At 51.7% G+C, this 15284-nt stretch overlaps 1 protein-coding gene across 3 annotated transcripts in view; it reads left to right on the plus strand.

Annotated features, from left to right (window-relative positions):
* The first annotated feature begins 7753 nt into the window (after nucleotides 1–7753).
* ALDH18A1 (aldehyde dehydrogenase 18 family member A1) overlaps nucleotides 7754–15284 on the plus strand; it is a 68435-nt gene continuing 60904 nt past the window's right edge. For 2 of the 3 annotated variants that reach the window (XM_089683372.1, XM_089683377.1), the window contains exon 1: nucleotides 7754–7848. The gene's annotated coding sequence lies outside the window, so the exon portion shown is untranslated. The remainder of the gene's footprint in view (nucleotides 7849–15284) is intronic. The other variant, XM_089683375.1, reaches the window with a different exon arrangement.

A 15284-nucleotide genomic window follows, 5' to 3' on the forward strand; every position in this document is an offset into this window, starting at 1 on the left:
AATACCATCATGTGCATTGCATGCAGTTGTAATGTAGCTCCATTGAACTCAATGGGTGACTATGACAAGAGGTGCCTCTTTTCAAATCCTGCACCCCAAGTAAAGAAATGCCGTGGCTTCCGCATATGACCAGCCCCATCCAGATGTTATTTTACATTTTGGGGGTGGGGCAGAAAGGGGGGTGGTAAGAGCATGGCTCACCTGACCATTTTTACGCGTCTGGCTGTCTAAAAGAAACCTTAGAGACCTGCTGGGTGTTTTAAATCAAATGAATCACTGATAAAGTCCTTAAATCTAACAAATTGATTGATCCACGTTACTAATCTTATGAAATGTGCTGATGTCTGTTACTTGATAGTGTTACTGTTACTGCATTATGCAGATTAAAGTCCATGCTATTCAGTGCTGCATTACAGAGGCAGGGACGGACTGACATCTCATGGGGCCCCCGGGCAATAGGTATCATGGGGCCCCTGTGTCCTTGCCCAAACTCAAAAAAGCCTATGAAAAAGGTACCAGGGGCATCTCATGGGGCCCTCTACTGACCCCGGGCCCTCGGGCAGTGCCCGAGTTTTCAAATGGTCAGTCCGCCCCTGTACAGAGGTTTACCCACAGGTCCGTTTGCATGGGCAATTACACACCATGTGATTTCTAGCAGCAAGAATCTGCAGAATTATGTGGCTGAAAAGACACTAAAGCTGACCATACACTGGTAGATTTTTGAACAAATGTGCATATGTATATGTATATCAGTACATTTGATGACATCACAAATGCCGTTTGAGAATCCTCCAAAACACATTTGCTTTTAACATTCTATTTTGGAGTTCATTGACTTTCCCAAACAAAAAATCACATTCAGTGTTAGAAATTAATTCCTAAATTAATTCCTTCAAGAAACATTTACTATCCTGCTTGTACAAATGTTCTCATCGCTGTATGTTCCCCCTTAACAATTATAAAATCAAATTAATGTTTTTAAAATGAACAAATTCTAAAGACATTCTACAAGCGCATGGCCAGCTTAAAGCTTCATTTAGACTTTTGCTGGTGGAGGGGCGGTAAAAACATGAAGTTGAGCATTTTCACCAGCCCCCTTATGCTGCAAAAGCAGTGGACGAGGGTGTTCACATGCCGCAGACATGATGCATTGCAAACATTGTCTCCCTTATTGTGTTCAGTGGCCAGCCGTACCATCCAATGCAACCCAGTAGAGTCAATCGGCCAGCACTGCAACAATCTTGCAATGATGTGCAATACACACAGTTGTGGCACAGCGGTGCAGCATTTACAGAGCTAATACAGGTGGTGAGGAGGCAATTCCTTTTCAGAGGCACAGCAATCTTGCCATATGTGTATCCTAACCAGGGGCGGACTGACAACTCCTGGGGCCCCCGGGCAATAGGGGATCATGGGGCCCCTGTGTCCTTGCTCAAACTCAAAAAAGCCTATGAAAAAGGTGCTAGGGGCATCTCATGGGGCCCCCTACTGACCCTGGGCCCTCAAATGGTCAGTCCGCCCCTAATCCTAACACTGACAATGACACTAAACTAGTGATTGTTTCCCTGATCTATTTCAACTTCATTTATTATTTTATTATTTATTTCACACAGACTTCTCTAGAAAGGGAAAAATACATTGCAAAGGAGAAAAAGACACTGTAAAGGAGAAAAGGATACATTGTTAAACTAGAAAAAGATACAATGTTAAGGAGTAAGGCCCCTTTCACACTGACAGTCCGATCGGGTCCTCTTGTCAGTTTTACAGGCGAACCCAATCGGACCATCCATAGACCTCAATGGACCGCCGGGTGTCAGTGCAGAAGTGTCCGCTGACACCAGCCGGCATCTGATCCACTTTTGTACGCCAAAAACAGACGGATGGGGATCCGTTACCCATCTGTCTGGTGGATTGGATCAGATGCGAGTTGGATGGAAATGGACAGGTGATCCATTTCCATCCGACCGCCCATAGAAGACAGCAGGCAGTGCCTGTGTCTGCTCTGCAGCAGCGGAGTGGACACAGACCTGTCATTTACCTGCTCAGCAGGGATCAGCTAAGAAATTCCCCGCTGAGCAGGCAGATCCGCCGATGGGTCCGCCCCATCTGAAAGGGGCCTTAGGTTATGTTCACACTAGCCTTGTTAGCAAGCGGCAGACAAGCGTTTGGGAAACGTTTTTACTGTTTCCCAAATGCCTGGGAAAATTCTGCACATTGCAGCACATGGTGCTGTTCAAACGGGAGCGTTAGCGTCGCGTTGCATCGTGTTGCTGCAAAAAGGAAGCCTCTGGTCGAGTCAGGAGGAGTTGAAGCCTCCTATTCAAGTCTATAGTGCCGCTCCACAAACGCCCAGCGGAGTGTGCAAAATCTGGTGCAACTCTGCATAGAAACCAGGTTTTATTGTCAAAGTGTAAGTGAACAAGCTAAAGTTAGAAGCTGATTGGCTACCATGCACAGCTGCACCAGATTTTGCACTCTCCAGTTTTAGTAAATCAATCCCTGTGTAAAGGAGTAAAAGATGAGGTGAGTTGAGTTGATGCCAAAGAACATGATTTTGGTCTCATCTGACCACAACACTTTCAACCAGTCCTCCTCTGCATCATTCAGATGTTCAGTGGCAAACTTCGGATGGGCCTGGACATGTGCTTTCCTGAGCAGAGAGACCTTGCGGGCACTGCAGGATTTCATACCTTGTCGGCGTAGTGTGTTATCAATTGTTTTCTTGGTGACTGTGGTCCCAGCTGCCTGGAGATCATTGACAAGATCCTCACGTGTAGTTCTGGGATGATTCCTCACTGTTCTCATGATCATTGACACTCCATGCGGTGAGATCTCGCATGGTGCACCAGACCTAGGGAGACTGACAGTTGTTTTGTGTTTCTTCCATTTGCGAATGATTTCACCAACTGTTGTCACCTTCTCACCAAGCTGCTTGGCGATAGTTTGGTAGTCCAGTCCAGCCTTGTGTAGGTCTACAATCTTGTCCCTGACATCCTTGGACAGCTCTTTGGTCTTTGCCATGTTGGAGAGTTTGGAATCTGTTTGATTGCTCCTGTGGACAGGTGTCTTTTATACAGGTAACAAAATGAGATTAGCAGCACTCCCTTTAAGAGACTGCTTCTATGCTCAGCTTGTTACATGTATGAAAGACACCTGGTAGCCAGAAATCCTGCTTAATGATAGGGGATCAAATACTTATTTCCCTCATGAACATGCAAATCAGTGTACAATTTGTTAAACATGCATTTCTTTTGAATCTTTTGTTGCTATTCTGTCTCTCAGTGTCACAATACATTCGATTTTTAGACTGATCATTTCTTTGTGAGTGGGCAAACATTCAAAATTAGCGGGGGATCAAATACTTATTTCCATCACTGTATACAGGGTTAACTGATCTTGCAACATCGGTCCAGGGGGTGTGACTGGGACACAGGGAGGAGAAGAGCCAGGCTGTGTGTGCATGACAGGGACTGCCCACCTCTGGAGGGGTGACACCACATGTTACCGCAGATGTGATCCATCTTGGTCGGATCGTCGGCTTGCTTTAAAACTTTTTGGTGTCACCCCGTGATATAGGTGTCACCCGTTGCGGCATGCACCCCCACACCCACCTAGGGAAGCCACTACTGGTCACTGCTGAACCAGCTGAGATTTGATCCATCTTTGGCCAGCTTTAGTTGGCTAAAAAGCCACAAAATGTACACTATTGTTTTTGGACACTACAAACTGATAGACTGTGTTCTGATCTGTGCATTGGACCCACACACAGATGTACAATCCAGGATGCACATGGAGTTCCATGCAGGTCAGTGCATAAGCCCACCTGTCACAACCTGGGCTGTGTGCATCCATAGACACACAAAGACAGCTCAGCGCCACCCCTCGATACCTCCTCACAGGATTTTCAGCCAAAGGCTCCCGCTGCTCTCAGAATCTCCTATGAGAAGAGAAATTGCAGGGCCTAGGGCAGGGGCAGTGGAGGTGGGGCAGGTGTAACAATCCTGCATGCTTCCCATTAACTTGTTGGGCGCCAAGTCTACACCAGGATGACTTTTGAAAGTGATATTAAAGACAACTAAAAAAAATAACAAACATGTTATACTTACCTGGCCTGAGCAGTGGTTTTGCACAAAGCAGCCACAATCCTCCTCTTCGCGGGTCCCCCACCAGCACTCCTGGCCCCTCCCTCATGTTGAGTTCCCCCAGTGCAAGCAGATTGCTATAGGGTCACCCAAGCAGGCTCGCTCCGAGCCGCTGCTCTGAATGTCCATTCACACAATAGGCCCCACCCCCCCTCTCCCCTCATTGGCTAACTTGCTGTGATTGACAGCAGCGGGAGCCAGTAAGGAGGGAGAGTCCCTAGAGAGCCGAGGCTCTCATACACTATGCTAGATTGTGATGGGGCTCAAGCAGGTCCACGACAAGGGGTGGGTAAGAGGGGCGGCTGCCCTGGGCACTGAGGTGTTATGTGAGGTGGAGGGCAGCACAAGGAGACTGGGGGAGGGAATTTGTGTTGGGGAGATTTGTACTAAGAGGAGTGATTCGTACTAGAATGGGGGATTGAGAAAAGGGAATTTGTGCTGGGAGGGGGGATTTGGAGTGGGAAGGGGGGGTTTGTGCTCGGAAGGGAAATTTGAGGGGTATAGGATTTGTGCAAGGAGGCCTTATTTTTTTTTTTGGGGGGAGGGGATTTATTCTGAGGCATATGGGGAGAGAGAGAATCTGAGCTGGGGGGGGGGGGATTAGTGCTTGATTTTTTTTTGGGGGGGGGGATTTTTGCTGAGACATAATGCTCATAAATCTTGAGGGTGGGATAATTGGCATGTTCACCTTGGGCTCAGATAAGTATTGGGGGGGTGGGGGCTGACGCACACAGAAGGTTTTTTACTTTTATGCATAGAATGCATGAAGGTAGAAAACATTGAGCCTTTCCAACCACTTTAGGTGCTGTCTTCATACCCCAATGGGCCTAAGTGACCCAACGCTGTGCACTAAATGTGTAAAATGTGTCGGCTACTTGCATTGTACTACTTTAAGGACTTCAGACCAGGCAGAAAGGTTCAACACTTTACTTAGAAAAGTCTCATAAACATTGCAGAGTCCAACAAGCAAGATCAGACATTTTCCTTACATCCCTTAGCCATAACTCAGGCTTGTGTGCTGCCCTGGCATACCTGCAAAAGGTAAAGTCCATCAGTGGTAAGTCCACTGGTATCAGCAGAGTCCAGCAGTTGGTGCCTTTGGGGTGAACCCCAGGCTTCGGTGGCATCCTACATTATGACGGGTTCCAAGATGACAGAAAGGTGTAACGCCATTCTCTTTCAGGCCAAAGATTCATGGCAAGAGCCTTGAGCCAAGAGTGACCAGAGCTCCAGACCACTGTCCATTTCTATCTAGATTCTAGAGGATCAGCGGGTCAGATCCAAAAAGCCTGCCAAGCAGAAAAACTGGGAGCTCAGGGTAACCCTAACCCTCCTGTCCGGGGCAACACCTGGCTAGCTGGACTGCAACCTGCATACAAGGAGAAGAGCTGCACAGCGCTAGATTGATCAGAGGAGACAGGTGGGTATTTAGGGCTGGGGGGGGTGAGGGGGGGGACAGGCATTGGAAAGTTTTTACTGTAAAGTGTTACTAAAACCCACAACAGTAAAATCAGTCTGTATATGCAGTAAAGCATGCTTGTTATACTCACTGTGGAACCTAAGGGGTTAGTCCTCTGCATTGTGTAAAAAGGCTGCTTGATCCTGACTTCTCTGATCCTCCCCTTCTTCTAGTGTTCCCCTCTTAACTCCTGATAAGACATATCGTGTGAAGACACCCTACACATGCTCAGTTAGGTGTGCATTGCTAGAGCTTTTTTTGTGTTGGGAGAGTGCATGTGATCAGAACAGGGCCAATCAGTACTGCCCAGACAGAGGTAATGGGTTCTGCATCCTCCTAGACCAGAAAGAAAACTCCTCCTATAAGCTGTAACCAGTGCTCTGCTGGACACTAATAGAAGTCACAAGATTGCACTAACTGCTGATGAGAAAAGGTATTTAGCAGTTTATATTTACTAAAATAATTGCATTCGCATGTTGTGTGTACTGTGGGAGACCAGATATAGTGAATGCAGGGTCCGGGGAGACCAGATATAGTGAATGCAGGGTCCTGGGAGACCAGATATAGTGAATGCAGGGTCCAGGGAGACCAGATATAGTGAATGCAGGGTCATGGGAGACCAGATATAGTGAATACAGGGTCCGGGGAAACCGGATATAGTGAATGCAGGGTCCAGGGAGACCGGATATAGTGAATGCAGGGTCCGGGGAAACCGGATATAGTGAATGCAGGGTCCAGGGAGACCAGATATAGTGAATGCAGGGTCCTGGGAGTCCAGATATAGCGAATGCAGGGTCCGGGGAGACCAGATATAGTGAATGCAGGGACCTGGGAGACCAGATATAGTGAATGCAGGGTCCTGGGAGACCAGATATAGTGAATGCAGGGTCCGGGGAGAGCAGATATAGTGAATGCGGGGTCCGGGAAAACCAGATATAGTGAATGCGGGGTCCGGGGAGACCAGATATAGTGAATGCGGGGTCCTGGGAGACCAGATATAGTGAATGCGGGGTCCTGGGAGACCAGATATAGTGAATACAGGGACCTGGGAGACCAGATATAGGGAATGCAGGGACCTGGGAGACCAGATATAGTGAATACGGGGTCCGGGGAAACCAGATATAGTGAATGCGGGGTCCTGGGAGACCAGATATAGTGAATGCGGGGTCTGGGGAGACCGGATATAGTGAATGCAAGGTCCTGGGAGACCAGATATAGTGAATGCAGGGTCCGGGGAGACTAGATATAGTGAATGCAGGGTCCTGGGAGACCAGATATAGTGAATGCAGGGACCTGGGAGACCAGATATAGTGAATGCAGGGTCCGGGGAGAGCAGATATAGTGAATGCAGGGTCCGGGGAGAGCAGATATAGTGAATGCAGGGTCCGGGAAAACCAGATATAGGGAATGCGGGGTCCTGGGAGACCGGATACAGCGAATGCGGGGTCCTGGGAGACCGGATACAGCGAATGCGGGGTCCGGGGAGAACGGATACAGCGAATGCGGGGTCCGGGGAGACCGGATACAGCGAATGCGGGGTCTGGGGAGACCGGATACAGCGAATGCGGGGTCCTGGGAGACCGGATACAGCGAATGCGGGGTCCGGGGAGACCGGATACAGCGAATGCGGGGTCCGGGGAGATCGGATACAGCGAATGCGGGGTCCGGGGAGATCGGATACAGCGAATGCGGGGTCCGGGGAGATCGGATACAGTGAATGCGGGGTCCGGGGAGATCGGATACAGTGAATGCGGGGTCCGGGGAGATCGGATACAGTGAATGCGGGGTCCGGGGAGACCAGACATAGTGAATGCAGGGTCCAGGGAGATCGGATACAGTGAATGCGGGGTCCGGGGAGACCGGACATAGGGAATGCAGGGTCCAGGGTTTAGGAACACTTTATTTTGGGGGGGGTTAATACAGTAAATAATGGCCGCAAATCATCTCACAACGTCTATAACACTGAGAGGTGACAACGTCTTCATTACATTGTACAATGTGTACACTACACGGGAATACACTACTGTCCCCGGCACTGTGCACGATAACATCCACAACTCAGCCGGGAGCGCGCTTTCCCTTCTAGGTGACCCGCGCATGCTCAGTGCGCCGCATTTGGACGCGTGGCTCAGCTCTTCCGCACATGCTCGTGTCACCCCCCGCGCACGCGCACTGATCTGCCCCGATCCGGACAGTGTTTGGCGCTGGTGACATCTGGTCGGCGTGGGATCGTCCCGGACTGTACAGGTGGGAGAGGAGCGGCCATGTCCCCATGTGTCATCCTCCGCCTTCCCCCGTTACCAGAGCACGGCAGGCACACGGTGCAGCCAGCAGGTTCACTAACAGACCGCAAAGTGTCTGCAAGTCAGCCAAGTGGTACCTGGAGGAGGGTCGAGGTCGGGGAATGGACAGGGGGAGGTTGAATCATTGGGGGGGGGGGGGGGGTTAGGATCACAATTGGTGTGTGGGTGAGGGGTTCTTGGATTTTGTTGGGGGGGGATGATTGGATCATGGTAGGGGGAGGTGAGTGGTTAGGTTGGGGGTTGTTTAGATTATAGTTGGGTGGGTGTTGTTGATTGGATCATGATTGGGGGGGCGCGCAGTGGTTGCTTTGATCATGGTTGGAGCACGGATGGGGGGGAGCTGGTTGGATTATAATTGGTGGGGTGGCTGGTTGGATCATGGTTGGCTGGAGGGGGCAGTGGTTGGGTTATGGTTTGCTGGGGGATGGCTTGTTGGATTATGGCTGGTTTGGGGGGGTAGTTTGTTGGGTCATGGTTGGGGGGGGGGGTTTGATGGTTGCGGGGGGTTGGATCTTGGTTGGGGGTGGGGGTTGTTGGATCTTGGCCGGAGGGGTGGCTTGTTGGATCTTGGTTGGGGGGGGGGGGGGCTGGCTGTACACAGACTGCAAGAAGCTGATACAAAGTCCTATTCAGGTGCATGCACTGCTTGCATTAACTGCTTCCCTACCACCCTATAGCACAGTGGTTCTCAACCTTTCTAAAGCCGCGACCCCTTAATACAGTTCCTCATGTTGTGGTGACCCCCAACCATAAAATTATTTTCGTTGCTACTTCATAACTGTAATTTTGCAGTAGGAGGAATAGTGCCCCGTCATTGGTGTCAGTGGGAGGAATAGTGCCCCATCATTGGTGTCAGTGGGAGGAATAGTGCCTCGTCATTGGTATCAGTGGGAGGAATAGTGCCCCGTCATTGGTGTCAGTGGGAGGAATAGTGCCCCGTCATTGGTATCAGTGGGAGGAATAGTGCCCCGTCATTGGTGTCAGTGGGAGGAATAGTGCCCCGTCATTGGTGTCAGTGGGAGGAATAGTGCCCCGTCATTGGTGTCAGTGGGAGGAATAGTGCCCCGTCATTGGTGTCAGTGGGAGGAATAGTGCCTCGTCATTGGTATCAGTGGGAGGAATAGTGCCCCGTCATTGGTGTCAGTGGGAGGAATAGTGCCCCGTCATTGGTGTCAGTGGGAGGAATAGTGCCCCGTCATTGGTGTCAGTGGGAGGAATAGAGCCCCGTCATTGGTGTCAGTGGGAGGAATAGTGCCCCATCATTGGTGCCAGTGGGAGGAATAGTGCCCCGTCATTGGTGTCAGTGGGAGGAATAGAGCCCCATCATTGGTGTCAGTGGGAGGAATAGTGCCCCATCATTGGTGTCAGTGGGAGGAATAGTGTCCCATCATTGGTATCAGTGGGAGGAATAGTGCCCCATCATTGGTGTCAGTGGGAGGAATAGTGCCTCATCATTGGTATCAGTGGGAGGAATAGTGCCTCATCATTGGTATCAGTAGGAGGAATAGTGCCTCATCATTGGTGTCAGTGAAAGGAATAGTGCTCCATCATTGGTGTCAGTGGGAGGAATAGTGCCTCATCATTGGTGTCAGTGAAAGGAATAGTGCTCCATCATTGGTGTCAGTGGGAGGAATAGTGCCTCATCATTGGTGTCAGTGAAAGGAATAGTGCTCCATCATTGGTATCAGTGGGAGGAATAGTGCCCCATCATTGGTATCAGTGGGAGGAATAGTGCCCCGTCATTGGTATCAGTGGGAGGAATAGTGCCCCGTCATTGGTGTCAGTGGGAGGAATAGTGCCCCGTCATTGGTGTCAGTGGGAGGAATAGTGCCCCGTCATTGGTGTCAGTGGGAGGAATAGAGCCCCGTCATTGGTGTCAGTGGGAGGAATAGAGCCCCATCATCGGTGTCAGTGGGAGGAATAGTGCCCCATCATCGGTGTCAGTGGGAGGAATAGTGCCCCATCATCGGTGTCAGTGGGAGGAATAGTGTCCCATCATTGGTGTCGGTGGGAGGAATAGTGCTCCATCATTGGTGTCGGTGGGAGGAATAGTGCCCCATCATTGGTGTCCGTGGGAGGAATAGTGCCCCATCATTGGTATCAGTGGGAGGAATAGTGCCTCATCATTGGTGTCAGTGGGAGGAATAGTGCCTCATCATTGGTGTCAGTGGAAGGAATAGTGCTCCATCATTGGTATCAGTGGGAGGAATAGTGCCCCATCATAGGTGTCAGTGGGAGGAATAGTGCCCCATCATAGGTGTCAGTGGGAGGAGGAATAGTGCCCCATCATAGGTGTCAGTGGGGGGAGGAATAGTGCCCCATCATTGGTATCAGTGGGGGGAGGAATAGTGCCCCATCATTGGTGTCAGTGGGGGGAGGAATAGTGCCCCATCATAGGTGTCAGTGGGGGGAGGAATAGTGCCCCATCCTTGGTGTCAGTGGGGGGAGGAATAGTGCCCCATCCTTGGTGTCAGTGGGGGGAGGAATAGTGCCCCATCCTTGGTGTCAGTGGGGGGAGGAATAGTGCCCCATCCTTGGTGTCAGTGGGGGGAGGAATAGTGCCCCATCCTTGGTGTCAGTGGGGGGAGGAATAGTGCCCCATCCTTGGTGTCAGTGGGGGGAGGAATAGTGCCCCATCCTTGGTGTCAGTGGGGGGAGGAATAGTGCCCCATCCTTGGTGTCAGTGGGGGGAGGAATAGTGCCCCATCCTTGGTGTCAGTGGGGGGAGGAATAGTGCCCCATCCTTGGTGTCAGTGGGGGGAGGAATAGTGCCCCATCCTTGGTGTCAGTGGGGGGAGGAATAGTGCCCCATCGTTGGTGTCAGTGGGGGGAGGAATAGTGCCCCATCGTTGGTGTCAGTGGGGGGAGGAATCGTGCCCCATCGTTGGTGTCAGTGGGGGAGGAATCGTGCCCCATCCTTGGTGTCAGTGGGGGGAGGAATCGTGCCCCATCCTTGGTGTCAGTGGGGGGAGGAATCGTGCCCCATCCTTGGTGTCAGTGGGGGGAGGAATCGTGCCCCATCCTTGGTGTCAGTGGGGGAGGAATAGTGCCCCATCGTTGGTGTCATTTGGGGGAGGAATAGTGCCCCATCGTTGGTGTCAGTGGGAGGAATAGTGCCTTATTATTGGTATTAGTGACACCAATGATGGGGCACTATTCCCACTGACACCAATGATACTTACCTTGCAGACCCCTGCTCCAGCCTGGGCTCGCTCGCTCGCTCCCTCTCCCATGGTACCGACATTTACCTGTCAGCTGTCTTCCTTCTCCGGCCGCTCTCCTCCTTCACTCGCTCGATCTTCGGGGTGCCGCTCGGCTCCTCCTCTCCAAGCTCCACCTCCTTGCCAGTGATTGGCCGCCTGTGTGCCTCTCCTGAGCTACAGTGCCGGCGGCCAATCACAGGCGAGGATTGATCTCGAGGTGTGTCCAGATGACAGGGGCGGCATGTCATCCCGCCCACACCTGGAGACGGCGGCGGCGAGGAGCGGTGTCTCGGTTCCTAAGACCATCGGAAATATGTGTTTTCCGATGGTCTTAGGCGACCCCTGTGGAAGCGTCGTTCGACCCCCAAAGGGGTCGCGACCCCCAGGTTGAGAACCGCTGCTATAGCAGAACTACTGCTACAGGGCGGCAGGGCTGCGCAAAATCGTATATATACATGATTTTGTATTTCCAGGTAGGGGGCATGCACCATTGGTGGCTTCAGCTGTCGCTCACCGGGTCCCGGCAGGAAATTCTTCGCCGGCACCCAGCGATTGCCGAGGAACAGTGACAGAGGAGAGGTCTGTATGTAAACAATACAGATCTCTCCCCTGTCAGCACCAACATGCTGCTGTGTATTGCTCTGCATAGCAGAGCAATACAAAGCAGCATGCTTGCACAGTAAAACACAACACACAGTTAACCCTTTGATTGCCCCAGATTATAAACCCTTCCTGCCCAGTGTCATTAGTACAGTGTCAGTGCGTTTTATTAGTACTGATCAATGTATTAGTGTCACTGGGGATGGTAGGGACAGCCAGTTCCCTCCCAGTGTCAGAATGCCTGCCGCAGTTCCGCAATAAGTTGCTGATCGCCGCCATTACTAGTATATAAAAAATATTAAAAAAATTCCAGTATCTACACCGCCATTTGTAGACACTAAAACTTTCACGTAAACCAATTAATTTACACGTAATGGGATTTTTTTTTTTTTTTAGTAAAGTTATGTAGCAGAATACATTTTACCCTAAATTTATGATGAAATTCAATCTTTTAAAAATATTTTTACTGGATGTTTTATAGCTAAAAGTAAAAAAATATTGTTTTTTTTTTTTTTTTGTTTATAGCGGAAAAAAAACAAAAAACGCAGAGGTGATCAAATACCACTGAAAGAAAGCTCTATCATGAGGCATGAAAGAGAGGGGGAAAAAATTAACTGGAATGCGCCAAAAAGTCATCCGGAACACATCTGAACTGCATTACTATAGTGTGAACCGGCCCTAAGGGCTAGTTCACACTAGATGCAGTCCAGTGCATTTTGTTTTTTTTTTTTGTTTTTTTTTTCTGCATCAAAAATGCATGTACAGTGAATGCATGTATTTTAATGGCACCAGTGCAGTCAGTTTCCATTGCAGAAAAAAAAGTAGAACATGCTGCATTTTTTCTGCACAGAACCATACTGGAACATAGAAACTGCACCGGAACCGCGTGTGGTGTGAACTGTAAGCAAAAACGTATCCAGAGTGCAGCCGGAGTGCGTTTTTGTAGTTATTTTCATCAAAAGGGCCGGTTCACCCTATAAAAACGCAGTCCAGATGCGTTTTTGCATGCATGTTTTTGATGTTTCAGTGCTTTTTTGATGGCATTTTATGCATTCTAGTTCATTTTTTCCCCTCTTTTTCTTCAACATAAATAGGGACGTGCATTCTGTTGCAATTTTGACTGCGTTCCAGTACAGTTCTGTGCAGAAGAAATGCAGCATGTGCTACTTTTTTTTTGTTTCTGCATCCAGAACGCACTGGAACTGCAAGCACTGATGTGAACTATGACATTGACAACCCTATAACCTACCGTATTTGCCGGCGTATAAGACGACTTTTCAACCCCTGAAAATCTTTTGAAAAGTCGGGGGTCGTCTTATACACCGGTATACGGCGAGCCGGTGTCAGGACGGCACTTTTTCGAGGGGCGGCGCCACCCCCCCTCCTCCTCCTGTACCTTACCTGGCTCCGGTCCCGGTCCCACGACGATCCGGTCCAGGAAGCGCGGCTGCTCCTTCTTTGAGTTCGGCCGCTCGATGGTCCCGCCGCCCGCTCGGCTCCGCCTCCTCACCGGTGATTGGGCGCCAGCACTGGAAAGGCACACAGGCGACCAATCACCGGCGAGGAGGCGGAGCCGAACGGCCCCGCGAAAATCAAGCAGCCGTACTGAAAGAAGGAGCAGCCGCTCCTCTCCCCCACTGACACCAACGATGGGACACTATTCCTCCTCCCCACTGACACCAACGATGAGGCACTGTTCCTCCCCCACTGACTCCAACGATGAGGCACTGTTCCTCCCCCACTGACTCCAACGATGGGGCACTATTCCTCCTCCCCACTGACACCAACGATGGGGCACTATTCCTCCTCCCCACTGACACCAACGATGGGGCACTATTCCTCCTCCCCACTGACACCAACGATGGGGCACTATTCCTCCTCCCCACTGACACCAACGATGGGGCACTATTCCTCCTCCCCACTGACACCAACGATGGGGCACTATTCCTCCTCCCCACTGACACCAACGATGGGGCACTATTCCTCCTCCCCACTGACACCAACGATGGGGCACTTTTCTCCCCACTGACACCAACGATGGGGCGCTATTCCTCCTCCCCACTGACACCAACGATGGGGCGCTATTCCTCCTCCCCACTGACACCAACGATGGGGCGCTATTCCTCCTCCCCACTGACACCAACGATGGGGGCGCTATTCCTCCTCCCCACTGACACCAACGATGGGGCGCTATTCCTCCTCCCCACTGACACCAACGATGGGGCGCTATTCCTCCTCCCCACTGACACCAACGATGGGGCGCTATTCCTCCTCCCCACTGACACCAACGATGGGGCGCTATTCCTCCTCCCCACTGACACCAACGATGGGGCGCTATTCCTCCTCCCCACTGACACCAACGATGGGGCGCTATTCCTCCTCCCCACTGACACCAACGATGGGGCGCTATTCCTCCTCCCCACTGACACCAACGATGGGGCGCTATTCCTCCTCCCCACTGACACCAACGATGGGGCGCTATTCCTCCTCCCCACTGACACCAACGATGGGGCGCTATTCCTCCTCCCCACTGACACCAACGATGGGGCGCTATTCCTCCTCCCCACTGACACCAACGATGGGGCGCTATTCCTCCTCCCCACTGACACCAACGATGGGGCGCTATTCCTCCTCCCCACTGACACCAACGATGGGGCGCTATTCCTCCTCCCCACTGACACCAACGATGGGGCGCTATTCCTCCTCCCCACTGACACCAACGATGGGGCGCTATTCCTCCTCCCCACTGACACCAACGATGGGGCGCTATTCCTCCTCCCCACTGACACCAACGATGGGGCGCTATTCCTCCTCCCCACTGACACCAACGATGGGGCGCTATTCCTCCTCCCCACTGACACCAACGATGGGGCGCTATTCCTCCTCCCCACTGACACCAACGATGGGGCGCTATTCCTCCTCCCCACTGACACCAACGATGGGGCGCTATTCCTCCTCCCCACTGACACCAACGATGGGGCGCTATTCCTCCTCCCCACTGACACCAACGATGGGGCGCTATTCCTCCTCCCCACTGACACCAACGATGGGGCGCTATTCCTCCTCCCCACTGACACCAACGATGGGGCGCTATTCCTCCTCCCCACTGACACCAACGATGGGGCGCTATTCCTCCTCCCCACTGACACCAACGATGGGGCGCTATTCCTCCTCCCCACTGACACCAACGATGGGGCGCTATTCCTCCTCCCCACTGACACCAACGATGGGGCGCTATTCCTCCTCCCCACTGACACCAACGATGGGGCGCTATTCCTCCTCCCCACTGACACCAACGATGGGGCGCTATTCCTCCTCCCCACTGACACCAACGATGGGGCGCTATTCCTCCTCCCCACTGACACCAACGATGGGGCGCTATTCCTCCTCCCCACTGACACCAACGATGGGGCGCTATTCCTCCTCCCCACTGACACCAACGATGGGGCGCTATTCCTCCTCCCCACTGACACCAACGATGGGGCGCTATTCCTCCTCCCCACTGACACCAACGATGGGGCGCTATTCCTCCTCCCCACTGACACCAACGATGGGGCGCTATTCCTCCTCCCCACTG

Source organism: Staurois parvus, unplaced genomic scaffold (assembly GCF_062004578.1).
Source record: "Staurois parvus isolate SC_StPar_1 unplaced genomic scaffold, SC_StPar_1.0 ptg000307l, whole genome shotgun sequence".
NCBI classification, from domain to species: domain Eukaryota; kingdom Metazoa; phylum Chordata; class Amphibia; order Anura; family Ranidae; genus Staurois; species Staurois parvus.